The sequence below is a fragment of the Lissotriton helveticus genome, chromosome 3_1 (assembly GCF_964261635.1).
Source record: "Lissotriton helveticus chromosome 3_1, aLisHel1.1, whole genome shotgun sequence".
Lineage (NCBI taxonomy): Eukaryota > Metazoa > Chordata > Amphibia > Caudata > Salamandridae > Lissotriton > Lissotriton helveticus.
The window spans coordinates 1,711,973,181-1,711,993,102 of record NC_136061.1 but is presented as its reverse complement, the minus strand read 5'-3'; positions in this window follow the sequence as shown (position 1 = coordinate 1,711,993,102).

Here is a 19,922-nt window from a genome sequence, read left to right as displayed (position 1 = left end):
CTGCTCCTATTCAGTCCCAATGCACCTTTGTGGGGCCCGCAACATTGGCCTCCCCAGATGGGCCCTTTACCTACCCCCTCAGATTCTGCCCGTAATCTCGGGGTTCTGCTTGACAACCAGTTGTCACTGAAGCAACATGTGGTAAAGGTCTCTGCCACCTGTACTACCATCATCAGGTGGCTTAGAAAAATCACATGGATGCTCCCAGTGGATACCCTGAGAACCGTGGTCCAAGCCCTTGTCATCTCTCGGATGGACTACGGGAACGTACTACTCCTGGGTGCCGGTAAGGAGGTATTAAAGAAACTTCAGGTTGTTCAGAATATGGCTGTGCGCCTGATATGTAACCTACCTGCTAGATCATCGGCCACTACCCATCTGCACAAACTGCATTGGTTACGAATTGAGAGCCGTATAAAATTCAAAGCCCTTTGCATTATGCACCGTATTAAAATGGATAAAGCCCCGAAATATTTATCTTCCTTGGTCCAGCACTATGTCCCATCCCGCACTTTAAGATCGTCTACCCAAAACAAGTTTCAAATTCCACGTGTTAAGCGAGCCAAGATGGGCGGACGTTCGTTCGCCTTTCTGGCCCCCTCTTTATGGAACTCTATGCCCCAATCCTTGCGCTCGGAAGTCTGTTATATGACATTCCGCAAAGGTATTAAGACCTGGCTTTTTAACATGTAACTGCCATGCCCATGGTTTTCTTCACTGTTCCATCTTCCGTTTGCTACAGCGCCGGGAAACCTTCGGGTAGCTGCGCGCTCAATAAATGCAATTATAATAATAATAATAATAATATAGTGAAGGGTTTTGCTGTGTTAACTTGACCAATGGCCTTAAGCATTTGGACTCTAATGTTTAATTACAACATGAGAGTTTGCTTGGGTTGCAATTTTTTCTTCTTCTTTGCAGGTGCGTACATATGATTTCATTGTGAGTGAAAGGCACCATTGTGTATAAGAGATAGTGAGGCTCGGGAAAGGAACTTTTGGCAAGGACGAGAGGCGGTAACGAACAAAGGGAGGACCCCGATTCAGGGTATATCTAAAGATGAGAGGAAACCAAGGATGTTCTGATGTTTAGACCAGGAGATGGGAGTATCGAAGACGTTTGGCAAGTTCTAATGTGAGAAGGTGGAAAGTACTGGGACACTTGATGGTGGATTCTCAAATGATCTGTGAAATTTTATTTGGTGCTCACACTTCAGCTTTAGGCAGATTCCCTTTATATTCAGAGGGGTATAGACCTCTTTGCTACATTTCTGTTGTGTGGCTTTATTGTATGCAATACTTCTGATTTTGGAGTAATTCTACAGAAGTCTCTGCAGTTCTGACACTTTCCTGCTTTACTGAATCAAGTTAATGTTTCCCAAAGTAATGCTACTTAGTTCAGGATTAGAAAAAACAAGCGGTGTATCCTGAGCTTCAAGCCAAATATAAAAGTCCATCAATTCAATAGAAACAGACGATAGTCCTCGTATATCATCTTCATTTAATTCAATCTTCTTCAAATGAACAAACACTAGCCGCCAACACGTGTTTCGTCCTGGTTACATTTAATCCCATTTATCGATCTTTGGGACCTTACTGTGTAACCAAATGTGCTGCACTGTAAATTAAACTTTTGGATGATGTTAATTCTTCTTTATTTTTCAGGCATCTAAAAAAGGTCTATCAGCTCAGTGCTCTAACAGAATCTTGAATACCAAGACATTCTACAATTAAGCCTCCAGCATGATAGTGAAAAAATGAAACTTCTGCTCATGTATCTTATGGGTTAATCTTATATTTACTTCACTATCATGTTTTGACCTTCATGAAATTTCAATGGTTGCCACAGTCTCTCTGACAGACAAAGTAAGATCTTCCTCATTTATTTCTTTGGAGAAAATTTATTTTTTCTAAGTGTAAAAGATTCACAGGCATCATACACATATATAATATTGCATGACTTGGTGGAGAAGTCATTAAATTAAAACTGACACTTACCTTTGGACACATATTTCATCCTGTTACCTGCAAATGTGTGCAGCAATGAAAATTTTGCCAGCATACATTCTTCATCACCAATGTTCAAATGAGCACTGTCAATGGTGGGTGCATACCTGCGTACTCTTATTTCATAGTCCTGCTCATAGTGTGCAATAAATTGTTCTGGTAGCACCAGTATACAGTAGTGCTTGCAGAATACAGCGCTGTTTTTTGCAAACAAGCTCTCCCAGGTGTCGCCAATGTAAAAAGAGGTAGCTATTTTATAGCCTCCCTCTAAATCTAGCATTGAATAAAATTATAATGCATATTCAGTGAACTATTTTTGGTACTTGCGTAATACAGAATGCGGCAACGGTCTTTTGCTGCTGTTCATATCAAATACATAAGTGTAAAAATGAATGAAAAAAAAAAGTAGAGCATATGGAATGCATAGGTTGTATGTTACAAAAAAATCCTAGTTCAAAAATAAAAACAGATGAACTTGATTTTGCAGCACTTTTCTTTACTTTTTGAACGCGAAATGAACTTGGTTCCCCTGGTGCAAATACCTTTTGCATCATTCCCTAATAGAGCAAGAAGAAAAATGTCGTATATTGATCGTTCCTATTTTGTTTTGTCCCAGTTCATGGTTTCTGAACTATGGCCACGGGAGTCTTCATCAATCCCCACTCAACAATCCCCCAATATATCAGAGATGTTAAACTTCAAACAAATATTTACGCCCACTTATATGTGTGCAGACCTCACAAGGTGGAAAACTATCGCTTGTACATTTAATTTATGAAGATAGTGTTTATTCTTGCTGGAGAGGGAAACCGGGAAAAGATTGTATCTGGTTTTATAAAATGTGACTTGAATGAAATAGGGTTGTTGCTATAGAGGCTGAGAGAAAATTCATAGGACAGAGAATTCAAGCTTCAGGTTCCAATGCAGATGTCTACATGTAACAGGCAGTACATGGGTCAGATATGTGAGGTGTGTGCTTTAAATAAAATCGCAGGCCACATGTAGGTATGTATATCAGGCATTAGGCCGCTTTATCCCTTGTTTGCACCTCCTTTAACTTAGCTTTAGTATATGGGAAAAATCCAGATCATGCTGAGTTAGTAGACATTGCTTTGCACCTACAACTAAGCTTTTAGCACTGGTCCCACACTCACCCCATGCATACATTAACAGCTCGATAGAGCAAAAGGGTTTTTGGCATAGTGCAAAAGACAACTTTCAGCAAAAAAAGTGTTTAAGTTGATCTCTGCTGTTTCCACCGCATCACGACACTGCATCGCTGAAGCATCACGGCAACCCTTAAGTAAATGTGAGCTTCTGTTTTCAGCTACTTAGTAAAGTCAGGGAGACCAAACATGATTACAATGAGATTTAGAAAATTGCTTGGTAAGACTGGAGGCATGGCAATGCCAGAGATGGTTTCTAAAACTAGTGATCTTAAAGCACCAATGTGAATGCATTGTTTTGGGATTCAGTGCACGTTTGTAACCCTGATGGCTCATCTTACTCAAATTGACAATTGTCTCTACGTCCTATTCATTACTCGTGCGGTGAATCCACCTTCTGAGACAGAAAAGAGAAGAGGAAATACATGAAAAAAGTGTCCCTCCACCATAGGCCCTAGTCTATAAAGGTAAAATTTGCTCAGCATTCCTCCTGTTCTTTTTTCTGTCTCTCCCTTGATATGGGGACTGAGGATGATCTGCTCCCGCCCGGCAGGAGGTGACATTTTTCAGAAAACTCACCCAACGGTGGCCTCTTGCTGGATTAGGCACCATGATGGGGAATTCAGGATTCAGCCTTTTAGCATGCTTTTCATTGGCATAGGGCCTTACTGGGTTACTGCGGATGGAGCTTCATGGGGGACACAGATGAAACTGGGCTTCTTCCGGGTGATTTTCCACACATGCGTGGGACCCTGGGTGAACACACATAGGCACACAGCTTCTCTCTCAGGATTTGGGGCAGAGAAAGCTTTTCAAGCTACGGGTCTTGGTAAGTGTGCATAGCAGTTTTGTGGATATATGCAAAGTGGTGCTATGATTTTTGTGGATTCTCTGTGTTTGGACAGATCATGGATTTCTGCTCTGTGTTCTGGACATTCTTACTCTCTGAAATGGATAACAGTCCAGCAAGAGGAGGGATGTGTATTCCTCTTCCACCAGTGAATCTTTGTATTCTCCTCTTCCCCAAAGCGAGCTCCCGGGGAGAATGGATGGGCATCTCAGGAGGCTTATTATGGAGACTCTACTTAAACTAAATGTGGCAAAAACTCCTGCCAGACCAATTTGTCAGGCTACTTGGGCAGGTCCAAATACTTTTGTTAGACATTATTATTGCCTTCAAAATGTTTTGCATGCTCATAAGAATTTTAGGTTTAGGGTTTTTAATTTTGCTTTGTCCTAATTTCTTCTGAGTGGTTACATTTTTATTTAAAGTCTTTGTGTTAGCAGCATATTGGTTTTGCTGTGTCCGAGGTTTTTGGGCTGAGGAAGTCTGAAGTTCATGTTGGGACCACTTTGGTATTCTTCATGAGTAATGAATGGGAAGGGGACATTAGGACGTAGAGGTAATAGTTCAATTACTCACCAGTAATCTTCATTACTCCTAGTCCTGTTTTTCACCGTCCCATTTATTAAATCCATCCCACCCTCTCTGATATCAAGATCTTCAGATGATTGAGAGAGCTTGGTATTTCAGGAGGAATGCGGGATAAAGTGTTCCCTGATAGGCTAAGGCCTATGGGGGAGGGACAAGTTTTTCAAGCATTTCCTGTTCTCTTTTCTGTCTTGGGAGGTGAATTCACTTCATGAGTAATGAAGTAATGAATGGGACGGGGACAAACGGGACATAGTGTAATGAATATTTACAGTAAGTAATTGAGTAATTTACAGACGCACACCGTTGGCTCTGACCACATCGCAGAGGGATTTTTTATAGATTCCACACGTTTCTGGCCATAAAATGTTCCGTAGTTTGTTCTTTTGTCTCTTGTTCAACACAGAATGGAAGTTTTCAACTTTCTTCCTATGATTCCGGCCTTACCGTGACTAGGTAGTACTGCCAGCTGATCAAATCTCATGCTCTTTTGAATAATTTCAGTATATGCGTCAGGGCAGACTCAACACCACAACTATGTTGAAAACATAATACGAATGAAAGTAAGTTATCTGGGTCTCAGGAAAGAGGGAAGGAAATAAAGAAGGATGGGAGGAATGGAGGGAGGGAGTAAGGAAATGAAAGATGGGTAGATAGAGTGACAGACAAACAGATCAAGTGAGGAGTGAGTGAGAAGCACAATTAGACAGGGGACAGCAGGTAGGGAGGAAGAATGGTTAGATGACTAACTAGACATACAGACAAATAGACAAGCAAGTTAGAGGACCAAAGGGAAAGAAGCAAACTAAGGTGCAAGATATTGACTCTAAAAAAATAGGAAAGAAGGATAAAAAAAGTGATATGTGTACTTAAGAAGGAGACAAGCAGACCGAGTGAAGAGTAAGGCAGAAAAAAGGGGATTGCACCAACGGAACATCACTTTTAATGACGTTCTGGTAGGCATGCCCTGCCCATATTTACAAATTGGCATTTAGCCACGTTTTGTGGCTTAACACACCATTGTAAATATGGTACTCTTTCACGCAGGTATCTGCGTGAAAGGGGCATGCAATGGGTGTTGTTGTGGGCGTTGCACCGCAACACGCATTGCTTTTTTACCCTGCCCCAGATTTACAAGGATCTTTAAATCTGGGGCAGTGCCAAAAACTAACACCTTGCAAAAGTAGGTGTTAGATGGGAGCAACACGGAGAAGTACTTTTATTTCTCCTCGTTTTTGCTTTTCCTATGTGTGCTGCACACTTAGAAAGAGCAAAACACCGTTAATTATTGTTTTTGTGCATGAAGGTGTCCCTTCATGCACAAAAATCATCATTAAATAATGGCAGTTTGTGACTTCTATGTGTACTACTGAATGCAGCACACATAGAAGTCGCAAGTCACCAATATTGATTATTAATGTGCAGGAAGGGACAACTTCCTGCACATAAACAATCCTCTCTGCAAAATAAGGAACTCTTGCTCTATGACGTAAGGGTGTGTGTGTTGGCGCTAGGTAGCTATTTTTAGCCTCAGCACAAGGGAAAACCCAGGGGTGCACCGTATTCTTGTAAATACGGTGCATCCCTGCATTTTGGAAATGGAGCAGCGCTGCAAAATGTGCCGTAGCGCTGTGCCATTTCCTTGTACATATTCCTCAAAGTGTGATAAACAGATTATACAGTGTAAATTGTTGGCATGTAGCTGGTCTGGTAAGCATGTAGGCACACAGTCAGTCTGAAATCATGCGATACAGACACTGACAGCTAAATGTATGACCAAATCTGAAGGCATACAGATATTGCTGTAAGTCCTTTGAGCATAGTTTTTTACACTCATTTTTATTTGTTTCCTATTGCTTTAAGTTTCACCTCTACTGTGGACTGGGGCTGTTAAATGACAAACTGTCAAGACAAGAGACTTCTCTTAAAATTGTGCACCCCTGTTCCCCAGTAAAGTTGCTGCTTCTTTAGGTGGGGTTAATGTTAGTAAGTCAGACTAAGACTGGAGAATGAAAATGTTTTATTAATTCACCCATCTTAAGGCCATAGTGCAAGGTCGGACAAACTTGCCTTATGTATCTAGCCCAGTTTAGGAAGATGTTTTTTCTCAACAACTGAGCGTGAACCTCATAAAGCTTAGGAAGCTGCACTATTCCTGGCAGGCTGGACACTGCCGGTCGTGGGATGGACCAGCATGGTTTGCGGTGGGCCAGACAGGAGATAATAACATTCACAATGTGCTGGCCAGGGTGGTAATCACTTTGGCAGTGCCGGAATATGGGCCAGGAAATGCTATGGGTGTGTTTGGGCTGATTGGGAGGTCTATGACCCATGCTGGGTCAAGCATTCCCGGTACCCCGTTTCCTAGCAGGCCCTCAGTGTAAAAGACTAGGGGCCTTATTTATGAAGGCCTTGGCCGCCGGTGCGTCACTTTTTCCCATTTTAAAAGTGGCGCACCGGCGGCGCAAGGCCTTCATAAATAAGACCCTAGGAATTCAAGACTTCCTATATTTTAAAAGATGCAAACCCCTAAGGCACTCAACTAATTCGACTTAATTATTCATATATTTGAATCCCGCTGTTGTGTTTACACTTTAATTGTATTCCTTTAAATGTATCGTGCTCTTTTACTGCATCACTGATGACACTTGGAATCCCCAGGTGTCATCAGTGATCAGTCGAGGAGGTTAGATACTGGACGCAGCAGCTGTGCGTACCAGCTAATGCTGTGCTGGCCTGTACGTGCATTATACTTAATAAATCAACCTCTATTCTTCAAGACTTCTGGAGTTATTACTTAACACCCGCAAAGAGAATGACGTATTTTCTGACCACCATGTTAAAGCTCTATTATTAAAAGGACCAAGCCATGACAGTGAATGAACCTTTAGACAATTTTAACAATGATAACAAATGTATGGGTGATTTTTCCATTCATCAAATGACCACAAAAGCTTCTAATTTCTTTCTATAAGTTTACTAGGCCAATGAACGTTCACAATCTCCCAACAATCCCTAGTTTAAGATCTACTTCACTTCCATTGTCTTTCCAACATTGTATCACCAGGTAAAACTGTCCTTTCCTCTCCTCTGCCACTAACTTCTCTTGTTGGGACTCACTGGGTTGGCGCTTTTACCTACCCTTTGCAATTCCTTCATGTTTCTCCTCATCCATATTTTTTCAAATTCTCCTTGAACTGCCAAATGTTCTCCAATATCACACAGATTCACTTTAAGATATCTAGTTAACCTAAGGTTCACTGGTTCGTCACGGGTTCCTGCAATAAATCTATACACTGAAGCTCCAGAAATGACTCTCAGTGCCTTAAACATCAAGGTTCTGCAATTCGTTTCTGACACACTTTTTTCCATTTGATGGTTCACATTCTTTAGGGTGCCTGCCTTTCCTCTGGCACCAAGAATGCAACCTGCAAGTCACCACAGACCACCATTAATGTGAACCTAGTCAATAAGACTGCTTTTATGCAGTGTGACTCAGTAACGAACGTCATAGAAAGGCAATGATGATGTGCAACTCTGTGATTTTAAGTTTCTCAGCTGCTGGTAATGTGTTTTTTACTTTGTGTTTTTATGGGCTTTTTTACCAAATAAAGATTATTTTATGATGATGATGATGATGATGTTATTCATATTCCAACGATTGCAAAGTCATATAAGTGCTTCACTCTTGGCCTCCAACAAACAGACTTTAGTTTCTCTTTCTACTGGCTCCTAACGGTGTAGATAGAATGTAAGACCTTACGGATTTTGTATACAACCTTTTGCCGTCAAGTTAACTATCCAACATGTTATTATTTATCATTCAATAGGAAACATAAGACTGGAAATCAGATGTGCACCTAGATTCCTATTTGATGAACTATCATTCATGGATGTGTGACTTCACAGGCACACCATTTTCGTCACAGACGCTCCATATGCACAGAAATAATATTACAGCTAAAGTTGCAGGGCTAAACCTTACGAAAGCATTTCCACTTTTTGCTTTGGTAAAAGAAAAAGACTGACTGCACCCTAAGGTCATTGGACTAAAAATAATACACAATTGTATCACAAAAATCGTGTTTTTGGGAAAAATGTTAATCAAAGGACAATTTGAAACTAGTTATTTTAGGAAACCTCTTCAAGGTAGGCCCTTTAAGGCTATCCTATAATTCCTGTTTGTAGGTACTCTTACTTTTATTTGTCTAGATGTTACATCTAGACAAATAAAAGTAAGAGTACCTACAAACAGGAATGATATTCTTTATTTGTTTTAACAGCCTTGTAGGACCTACCTTGAAGGGGTTTCCTAAAATAACTAGTTGAGCGGGCATAATGATCAAGAAGAGGCTACAACCACGCTACAATTACATCTACACCCTCTATTTTAAATTCAGGTTGGTAAATTTTAAACATTAAATCAATCGATCCAACAAAGAAGAAAGATTCACTAAAAAATTCTTCTTGTGCTTAATACTCGCTCAGATTGACAACATCTATAGAAAAGAAACAAGGAGTCTAAGACACTAGGAGCATAAGGATATATACAAAATCCGGCCCTAGAGAGAATAATGTAAGTGAACAGAATACTGTGACCCAGAGTATATATCAATTAACTCGAGTCAGAATGACAGTGAGAACTTATGAAAATATGTTTTACGTTTCAGTATTAACGACCTGCTGGATCCCTAGAAAATCTCCAGCACCACAATCCAAAAGTCAATCTCCTCTAACTGCAACCAGATAATTAAATAATAGTGAGTATTGCATCCATCCACCTTGCGATTTTTCTTTAATTTGACTCAAGTATGTCAAATTTACGGAGCCCACTGAGTAACAAATAATAGAAGTTGTTTTTGTTAATCATGATGTCAGAGTATGAAATAACTTTCAAAGTAGTAACCAGAATAACTCCTCGAAAAGATAACATATGTGGACTAGCTTAAAGGAACAATACACACCAAATAGGAATGTAGAAATACAGAACTGAAGATGTTATATACATTAATATTAAGAATCTGAGGTTTGCACTGACACCAATGTTTTATAATAAAGAAGATATTTTATATTTATTTTTCCCTGTATAGATTGTATTTAATATAAGATAGCATTGTCCTGAAGAAGGTGATCAACTCTGTCACCGAAACGCCGTGTCGACAATTCCTTGCTTTTACTCGTGTTTTCAAATGTTTTTTAAATATTGGAAATGTAATACCAAGTTTTAATAACGTAGATGTGATAAATTGTTTTTATGGAAAAATAACAAATGAATATATTTAGCTCTACTTTGTGATAATAAAAATGGTACATTTAAATTACAAAAAAACCTCTGTGATTGTATTTTGATTTAATATCCTACTCTCGACTGACTATTGATGCGTATTCCATATTGTTTTCTCATGAATGATTATCTAAATGTGAAATACAACAACACGTTTGTAAATTTGTTACTCTATAGTATGGGACTCCCAATTGACTATACTCATAAGCCAGCATAATATACGGCTAGATAATAAGACCACGGGCCAGTTTCAAGCGGCCACTTGAACCAGGAAAACAGAACTTTTTAACTTTTGTTGTATAAGTAGTTATGGCAATTATGGCAACATTCTTCTTTTTTCAAAACCTTTAATTTTTTTTTTCAGCACAGTTGTAAGTGGGTTTGGTGGCTTAGTGGACTAATGCGCCCACTTAGGGGGCCTATGATTGATCTAATGGTCACAGGTTAAAATCCCGGTGGGTATGTTCATCCATCTCAGGTCGATAACATAAGTACTGTTGGGTAACAATCAACATGTTATTCAGTGCCAAGATTCCCACGGGTGAGCGTGTTCTTTACAAATACACGTTATGTTCTGTGGTTCGAGGCACAGTCTGAATCCCACTTATTACCCTCAAACATTAGAGGCAAACCATACCCTTCACACTGATAACATCCTGAGCCCCCACCAATTCCTGCTGCATTCCCCACCCCTCCATTGAAGGGCCACTTGTTCTGTCCAGAACAATGATCCACATGCGGCTTTTCACTTGAAAATAACAGGTTTAGGCACAACGATACCAGCCTGAAACAGAAATCCAGGCAGTGTTGGGCTGTCATGTTATGCAAGCGGGCACTGCCAAATGGGCCAGCCTGAAAAGAACACTGTGTGGGCGTCTTTTGTCTTTGGTCTCACAGGCTGTGATTGGACCAAAAACAGAGCCCACACGTGTCCTTTCTTTCTGCCTTGTGTGGCCGTTGAGTCCCAGACTGTCTAACAGGCTAGTCCAACACTTAATCCAAGTCACACCGCCGCACCTAAATATGGTGAACTCATAATCAGCCTTGTAAGTGCATGCCATTTTAAATTTTTCTTAACGGCTACCTTTAGTGCAACACTAAAGTAGAACTCAAAATAAACTAACAAATAAAAAGGCCACCTATAGGGCAATAAGGTCCATATCAATCAAGGCACCCTTCTACATTATCTAAGAAGTGTGACATGTCCCTCCACATGTGACTTCCACGAATAGACAGACATTCAACTGAGCCACATAAAACATAGCCTTACAGGAAAACAAGTTTAGCAATAGAGCAATGTACATAGCTGTCCAAAATAATTAGCATACCTGTTCCTCAAAAGAAAAGCATTTCTTGAATTGGAGAAAACATATTTTACATTCCCTCATTAATTTGTTTTTTAATGACATACACATGCTTCAAACTATAGAAAAATGTGGTGTTATTTATAATGCTCGTGTCAGAGATAAGTCTTCAATGAGAATCTCACCTCTCACAAAACACAAGCTTTTCTCTGTTTTTCTGTGAAAACATGTCATCACTCATACAGACTGAAACTAAAAAGGAAGGCACGATTTGTTTAATATCTTGCTAATGAAAATCCTTCTCTGACGGAACGCCCACTTTATGCTTTCTTATAGCACTAGTTGTAGACCTGCATGATAAACGTACACTTGATGATGGCTGTGATTATAACCTGTTGCCTAATTTCAGACAATGGTGTTGCTGTCTGGGTTCATATAAAGGTGTCAGCTGACATACGATTTCCGCATTATTCCATCTGTATATAACGCCTATGTTGTTAAGTGTTTGTTCAATTAAAAACCTACGAGTGCCTCATAACTTTGTACCTTTATTATATTATACAAATTTTGCAATTACAATGTTTGAGATGCCTTCTAGGTACCTTATGTTTATGTTTATGTGCTTGTATAGCGCTCAATTGCCGAGGCATCTTGGCGCTGTGAGGTGTGGGCAGGAAGGAGCATTGTAGTTAGGCCTATGTGGCTGTGAACAGCCAGGTTTTAAGACTTTTCCTGAAGAACTGAAGGTTAGGTTGAAACTTCATGGAGAGCGGCAGTTTGTTTCAGAGCTTCTGCGCACAATGTGTTATTGCTCTGCCACCCCCATCTCGCCCGCCTTATCTTTGTGGTTTTGATGAGACCTAGACTGGCCGATCTCAGAACGCGAGGGGGAACATACGGTGAGAATAATTTTTGAAGGTCCTCGCCACCGCCACCATGGATTGCCTTATGCACAAGGCTTTAGGTTTTAAATTCTATACGCTGTTTGATGGGTAGCCAGTAGAGTGATTTATTGCCAGCCGAGGTTGGCTGTCCTCTGGGGATGCCCAGTAGGAGTCTCGCTGCAGCATTTTGTAGGGATTGCAGTTTTTGCAGCTGGTATATATCGATTCCCAGGAATAGAGCGTTGCAATAATACAATTTGGATAGGAAAAGAGCAACCATCACTGTCTTCCATAGCTCTTGAGAGATGTATGGAAAGATTTTTCTCAGAATTTTCAAGAGGAAGAAACATGATGAAGTAAGGGTGTTTACCTGGGAACCGAAATTCAATTTATCATCAAATATGATCCCAAGGTTCCTGACCTTCTCTACTGGACAAGGACATTCTCCGGTTTCAATTGGCCACCAGGATCGATTCCACAAATTCCCAAACTCCATCACCTCTGTCTTGTCTGTATTTATTTTCAGATAACTCTGACTCATCCAGGCCATAATCTTGGTGAGACAAGCATGGAACCTGGCTGCTGTGGTCTCTGGCTGATTGGTAACAGAAATGACGAGTAGGGAGTCGTCTACGTACGATACCAGAGCAAAGCCATGCCTCTTAACAAGATTGGCCAGAGGGGTGACGTAAAGATTGAACATGGTCGGGGAGAGGGCGAACCCCTGTTGGACGCCACATGGGAGATGGAAACTATCCGACTTCAAGTCATCCCAGAAAAACCTCTACTCTCTTGCCTCCTGAATGGAGGATAGGAGGGCCAGGGCGGCCCCCTCTACCCCAATGTCCCTCAGCCGCTGCACCAGAGTGGTATGGTTCACGGTGTCGAACGTGGCTGAAAGATCAAGGAGCACGAGGACCGCCCTCCCTCTCTCATCCACCACCCTGCAGATCTATTCAGCGGCAAGAATTAAGGCAGATTCTGTGGAATGGCGTGAGCGGAAGCCATGTTGAGAGGTGTCCAACAAGTTGTTTGCATCCAGGTATTCAGTATTCAGTTGACATACCAAAGTGAGTGTTTGGTTATCTTCACAATTGAATCCTTAAAAAAAGCACATTGACAACAGTTAGGCCATAATTTCAAGTTTGGCGGAATAGGGTGAGTAATTTACCACACTTTTGCCATCTTTAAAAATTGGGCGTAATAGGGTGAGGACTTTACTAATTGTGGTAAATACCATTACTGCTGAGTGAGGTATTTACCATCTGTTGTGAATACCCGATAGTCTAAGGGGCTTATTTAAGAGAGCCCTGGGTCACCTTTGCACCACATAAAGTGGTGCATGTGTGATGCAGGACTCTCATAAAGATTTACAAAGCCACACAAAGCTACCCTGCATGGCTTTGAAAGGCCTCATAAATCATGAGTAAGGAGATGCAGCAGCGAAAATCGCTGCATCATCTTACTCTGTGCTCGGTAGGCGTTCCATGGACGTTGTGGTGGGTTTTCGCGCACAACACCCGTGGAACTTGACGCTGCCCCAGGTTTATAAAATGATGTCAACCCCGGGAAGACTCAAATCCGTATGCCTCCCTAGTCTTCTTTCCCTGTGTGCTGCATTCTGCAGCACACAGGGAAAGAGGAACAAACCGTCTAAGATTATGTTTGTGCAGGACGGTGCCCCTTCCTGCACCAAAACAATCCTGCCTGCAAAGGATGCACCCTTGCACCACCTCTACATTGGCGCTAGGCTTCCAAAACAGTGCCAGCGCAGGCAGAAGGGACAGGAATGCACTGTATTGTTTAGGTACTGTTCATTTTTGCCCTTTCACTTTGGTGTAGGGCAGCACATCAAGGTGCCTTGCTGCCCTGCCCTATGCCTTAATGCCATAAATGAGGCCCTAAATGTTCAACATCAAAAGGGAACATAACATTGTAGTGTAGTTCCTATATTCCCAATAGGCTCTGCGCATTGGAATAATATAAACAGCAGTGTAGACGTAGGACTGAGGTCATCTAGGTCTCTACTGACTATATTAGACTTAAGGTTTGCCAGCTAGCTCAGAGGTCACTAGAAACTTTCTCGAATAAACGAGGAGGAGTTTAACCTCCCTGGATAGACAAGAAGGGATTAGCTTCTGACAACCATAAAACATGACAACTTTGCTCTCCCTGAATAAGAGTGTATCTCTAGAGTCGTGTGAAAACAAAAGACAGCTATTTCACTCAGTCAAATGTGCGTACTTAGTTTCACCAGAATGCAGAGAAAAGAGAGACGGGCGTTTTCAATAAAAGGTGTAATTTATTGAGCAGTCTTCTTCCTCATACAAGAGAAATGAATTGCCTCAATTGCAATACTCATAGTAAAGTAAAGTGCGTACAGTAAAAGGAGTATTATGAAATAATACTGTAAAAGCATTGATGTGGTTTCTTAGCCATATGATACTTTAAAATAGATAAAATATATACATACATATATACATTGACTAATCGTACTCAACTGGTGCTTCTAAATACGCCTACGCCGGTGTACCTGACCAAAGCCTAATATGTGGGAAGGAGTAAATAAGTAGCAGTTTAAGTTAAGTTTGTTTTGCCAATAATCTGACTCAAGAATTCTCTGTAAGGGTTTAGTCAGCTCCGTACCTGGGTAATAGAAAGCAGGAGGTCTTGTATCTATCTATCAGGGCTTGATATCCCAGCAACCCGCAAGGGTAGGCTGGAAATGCCGGAGCTGGATTTTCTCGGCTGGAGAAAAAGACAGCGTCTTTCTCAGCGCGTCAAAGAGGAGGGGCAGCGTCCGTGGGCTCTCGCATCAGCTGGGCTCTCGGGCAAGTAGATAGCTTCTCCGGTCCAAAACCACCACCGTGTCTGCTTAAGGCAACGTTGGTATATTTATACCTGAAGGCAACGTTGGTATATTTATACCTGAAAGGTGCCGGGTTTGACGTAAGGTTGGACATAAGACGTCAATAAAGATGTCACTAAGAACTGGCCGTTCTTACAGTGCTTTACAGGAGTTCTAGGACGAAATCAAAACAAAAGCAAGGGGGATTTCCCAGGTTGCTGGAGGCTTGGTTTTGTTTAGAGAACTCGTTGTGCTTTCTAGGGGGCTGGGGAAGTAGCCTTGCTTAATGTGACAGCATGTGCTACGACTGAATTATGGATATGATTACTATGCCGTTGTATGGATATTATTGATTATAACCGGACAAGGGCATAAAATAGAAATATCGATTCTGGTTCCTAGATAAAAACACTACAACATATGGAATCAGTTTTTATCATAGGTAAGTCAGCATGTTTTGACTATTTTAGGCCTTCCCCTTGATTAACTATGGCAGGTTTGACCTGCCTGAATCTATCAGTGGAAAACAATGAGGGCCTCATAACGTACCAGCACTTTTGCATTAGAACGTCACTTTTTTGACGTTCCATTGGCGTAATGTGCCATTGGCATATTTATAAGACCACATAAAGCCATGTTACAGGGCTTTTCATGGCCTCATAAATATGTGCCCCTTTCACACAGAAAACTGTGTAAAAGGGGTGTTACATGGGTGTTGCTGGGGGCGTTCTCAGCAACATCCAAGGCTTTTTGACACTGCACCTGATTTTTGAGAAATTCTAAGTCTGAGTCAGCACCAAAAACCTACGCCTCCGAGGTGAAAGGGAGGCACAACGAGGAGAAATAACTTCATTTCGCCTCGATTTCCTCTTTCTATGTGTGCTGCATTTTGCATAGAAAGAGGAAAAAGCCTCTTGTGATTGTTTTTTGCAGGAAGGTTTCCCTTCCTGCAAAAAAATAGTCATCCCTGCTACTCATCCTTCTCGACCTCTCCGCCGCTTTCGACACAGTCTGCCACAGCACCCTTATACAACGCCTCAGCAACATCGGCATACAAGGAAAAGCATTGGACTGGATCATCTCGTTCCTAGCTGGAAGAACCCAGAGAGTCCGACTTCCCCCATTCTACTCTAAGGCCACCGAAGTCATCTCCGGAGTACCTCAAGGATCATCACTCAGTCCCACCCTATTCAACGTCTACATGAGCCCTCTCGCCTCTATCGCACGTCAACACAACCTCAACATCATCTCTTACGCCGACGACACCCAGCTAATCCTTTCCCTCACCAAAGATCCCAACAACGCCAAAACCAATCTTCACAAAGGCATGAAAGAAGTAGCCGAATGGATGAAACAGAGCCGCCTAAAACTCAACTCGGACAAAACAGAGGTGCTCATCCTAGGATCCTCCCCCTCAGTTTGGGACGACTCTTGGTGGCCTTCCGCCCTGGGCACAGCACCCACACCCACAGACCATGCACGTAATCTCGGCTTCATTCTAGACTCCTCCCTCTCAATGTCCAGACAAGTCAACGCCGTCTCATCCTCATGCTTCAACGTCCTTCGCATTCTCAAATAGACCTTCCGCTGGATTCCCCTCGAGACAAGAAAGACCGTTACCCATGCATTGGTCACGAGTCGTCTGGATTATGGCAACACACTTTACGCCGGAATTACAACAAAACTAAAAAAAAAACTCCAGCGCATCCAAAACGCGTCAGCGAGACTCATTTTAGACATCCCGTGCCAAGATCACATCACCGGACACCTAAAAGACCTCCACTGGCTCCCCGTCAACAAAAGAATTACTTTCCGCCTTCTCACCCACGCACACAAGGCCCTTCATAATCTAGGACCCGAATGCCTCAACACTAGATTGTCCTTCTACAAACCCACCCGACAACTAAGATCAGCCAATCAAGCCCTCGCCACAGTCCCGCGCATCCGAAAATCCACCATGGGCGGCAGATCGTTCTCCTTACTGGCTGCCAAGACATGGAACTCACTCCCCACCCACCTCCGCCTTACTCAGAACCACATCTCCTTCAGAAAAGAACTGAAAACATGGCTATTCGACAAGTAATGAACCCTCCCTCTAGCGCCTTGAGACCCTCTGGGTGAGCAGTGCGCTATATAAATGCTTGAACTTGAACTTGAACTTGAACACAGGAACACTTGCACCATGGTGCAACGGTGCCTGCATTAGTGCACAACAGCCCATTGTGCACCGGCGCAGGGGAAAAAGACAGGAATGTGCCGTATCTGATAAATATAAAAACAACAGTTGATGGACAGAATGCAGAACAATGTCATACATTCACCCCAGTACAGAGATCGGGGCCTAAATCCATTGTTTTTTGGTCACAGCACTACCCGAGTTCAGACATGGCTATATGCAAATCAGCCTTGACCCTGTGCCTCATGGGAACAGTCCAGCCCGAACTGCCAAGTCATGTTTTCCCTGGACCGGAATCAAGCATCCTAGGACTGGTTTCTGGCTATCAGCCGTCTTTAGCCAGGATAGCTTTACTCCAGTGGCGTGGAGAGCAAGGGACTCACATCTGAGCATACCCGTCCAACTCGGGGTGACAAATGCAAAAACAACAGTTGATGGACAGAATGCAGAACAATGTCATACATTCACCCCAGTAAAGAGATCTTTGCCTAAAACCATCGTTTTTTAGCTCACCACACCACCCCAGTTTAGACATGGCCATATGCAAATCAGCCTTGACCCTGTGCCTCATGGGAACAATCCAGCCGGAACTGCCAAGCCATGTCTTCCCTGGACCAAAATCAAGCATCCTAGGACCGGTTTCTGGCTATCAGCCGTCTTCAGCAGGGACAGTTTGACTCCAGTGGCGTGGAGAGCACGGGACTCACGTCTGAGCATACCCGTCCCACTCGGGGTGACAAATGCAAAAACAACAGTTGGATTTAGGCCCAGATCTCTGTACTGAGGTGAATGTAAGACTGGGGTGAATGTATGACATTGTTCTGCATTCTGTCCATCAACTGTGGTTTTCTCCTTTAATTCGTAATTTGTCGGAGAACCAGGGCGCGGGGGGGCGGTGGTTATTGAACTTCCTGACTGAGATTGGAAGGCAAGTATCAAAGCTTGAAACGCTACCAGATCCGAGGCGAACACAGACAAGACGGAGATCCTCATCCTCAGGCCCAACCCCTCAGCGTGGGATGATTCCTGGTGGCCCACATCACTGGGGATGCCCCCCGCACGCACCAACCTCGCACGCAACCTGGGAGTCATCTTCGACTCGAAACTCACCATGACCAAACAAGTCAATGCTGTCTCCTCCTCCTGCTTCAACACCCTCCGGATGCTCCGCGAAATCTACAGATGGTTCCTGACAGACACAAGGAAAACAGTCACCCAGGCCCTGGTCAGCAGCAGACTCGACTACGGAAACGCCCTCTACGCCGTAGCCCCGACTAAGCTCATCAACAGACTGCAAAGAATCCAGAATTCCTCTGCACGCCTGATCCTCGACATCCCGCCCCACAACCACATTGAAGAACCGGGTTATTTAAGAACCCAGCGGTGCCAGGGACACGCCCAAAGTCTTCGGGTTCACCTGTCTTAGAATACAGAGACATGGGACTCTTCGTGGTGGCGTCAAAGATCGCATTTATTGACTGCAGCCAGTAACAGAAGTCCTAGAAATCATCACGGTATGAGTTCTCAGGAGACTGCTCACTTTTACAAAGCAAGCCATTCCTTTTTATGCCAAAAATCACATTCCAGACATACACCTAGTATTTAGGAACTGTCCAATCACATGTATCCACACCAAAAGTATCTCATGATGGTAAAACCCACTTTTCAGCTGTCCGGCCCATGATCAATCATCGGACAAACCCAACATTCTTCTTTAGACAGGCCGAACGAACCCATAATAAAGAGGCCACGACCCATATCATAAATAGACCATAAAGAAAGAAACAGAAACAGGAAAAAGTAGGATACGGCATTTTTGTGTGCAGTAAAAACTTTACGATGCCCTGCGCTCTGATCTTAGTCTTGATCAGCTAGCGGGCAAGAACTGGCTTAGCAAGGTCGGCTTCAGGCAACGAGGTCAGTTCACTTCGGGTCATGTAAAAGTCAGCACAAACCCTAGCTAAAGGGCACGGGTCTCGAAGACTCATTCAGCCGCAGTTATCGGCCTATGTGAGAGCAACCACAGAATGGCTGCCTTACACAAAATGCAAACTATGGTTCGGAACGGAATCTATAGGTACACCGTGAATCCTTGTGTGTAACATGGCAAAAACACTCGTGCTTGCCGAACTCATTAGTTACGGTTCATTGTTACCAAAATCGTAACGGAACCATGACATTTAAAACACGGGTTCAGAAATCACGGAACCTCAGCCCCTCCTTTTGCCCTTACATAGGCAATTACTCAGTCTATATCTGAGTCGATGTCGATTTTCATCAGATCATCAAGGTGCTGTTGAAGCAGTATCCTCTTTCTTTGTTCATCTCTCGAGACAGGCGGTCTCCTGACACACATAGTAGCACAAAGGCCACATATGGCAGGACCGCACTGTATACAAAGACAACATGAGAAAAGAATCGCTAGAGCCGCACCAATGATCATCAGAATCTTCCATCCCCAAACGGATAACAGTCCCCAAAACCATCCAGTTAACGACCAATCTCCTTCGTCCACATGTATAGACTCAGAGATCTTATGTAACTTGGAAATGGCCTCGTATACCGTCGGAGCATTATCTGGAATGAAAACGCAACAACTCGATTGGATCACTTTACATACTCCACCTCGATCTGCGAGTATGACGTCTAAAACTATACGATTCTGTAACGTCATAAGGTGATCTGCTTGAAGCTCGGCTGTCAAATTACTAAGGGCACTGGCAGTTTCGTTTATGGTGGATTCAACCTCTCTCATCAATTGCCGTAAGCCTCTACTGTTAGCCATAGGTCCCCAAAACGGTAAGAAACCCTTAAGGAAGTCT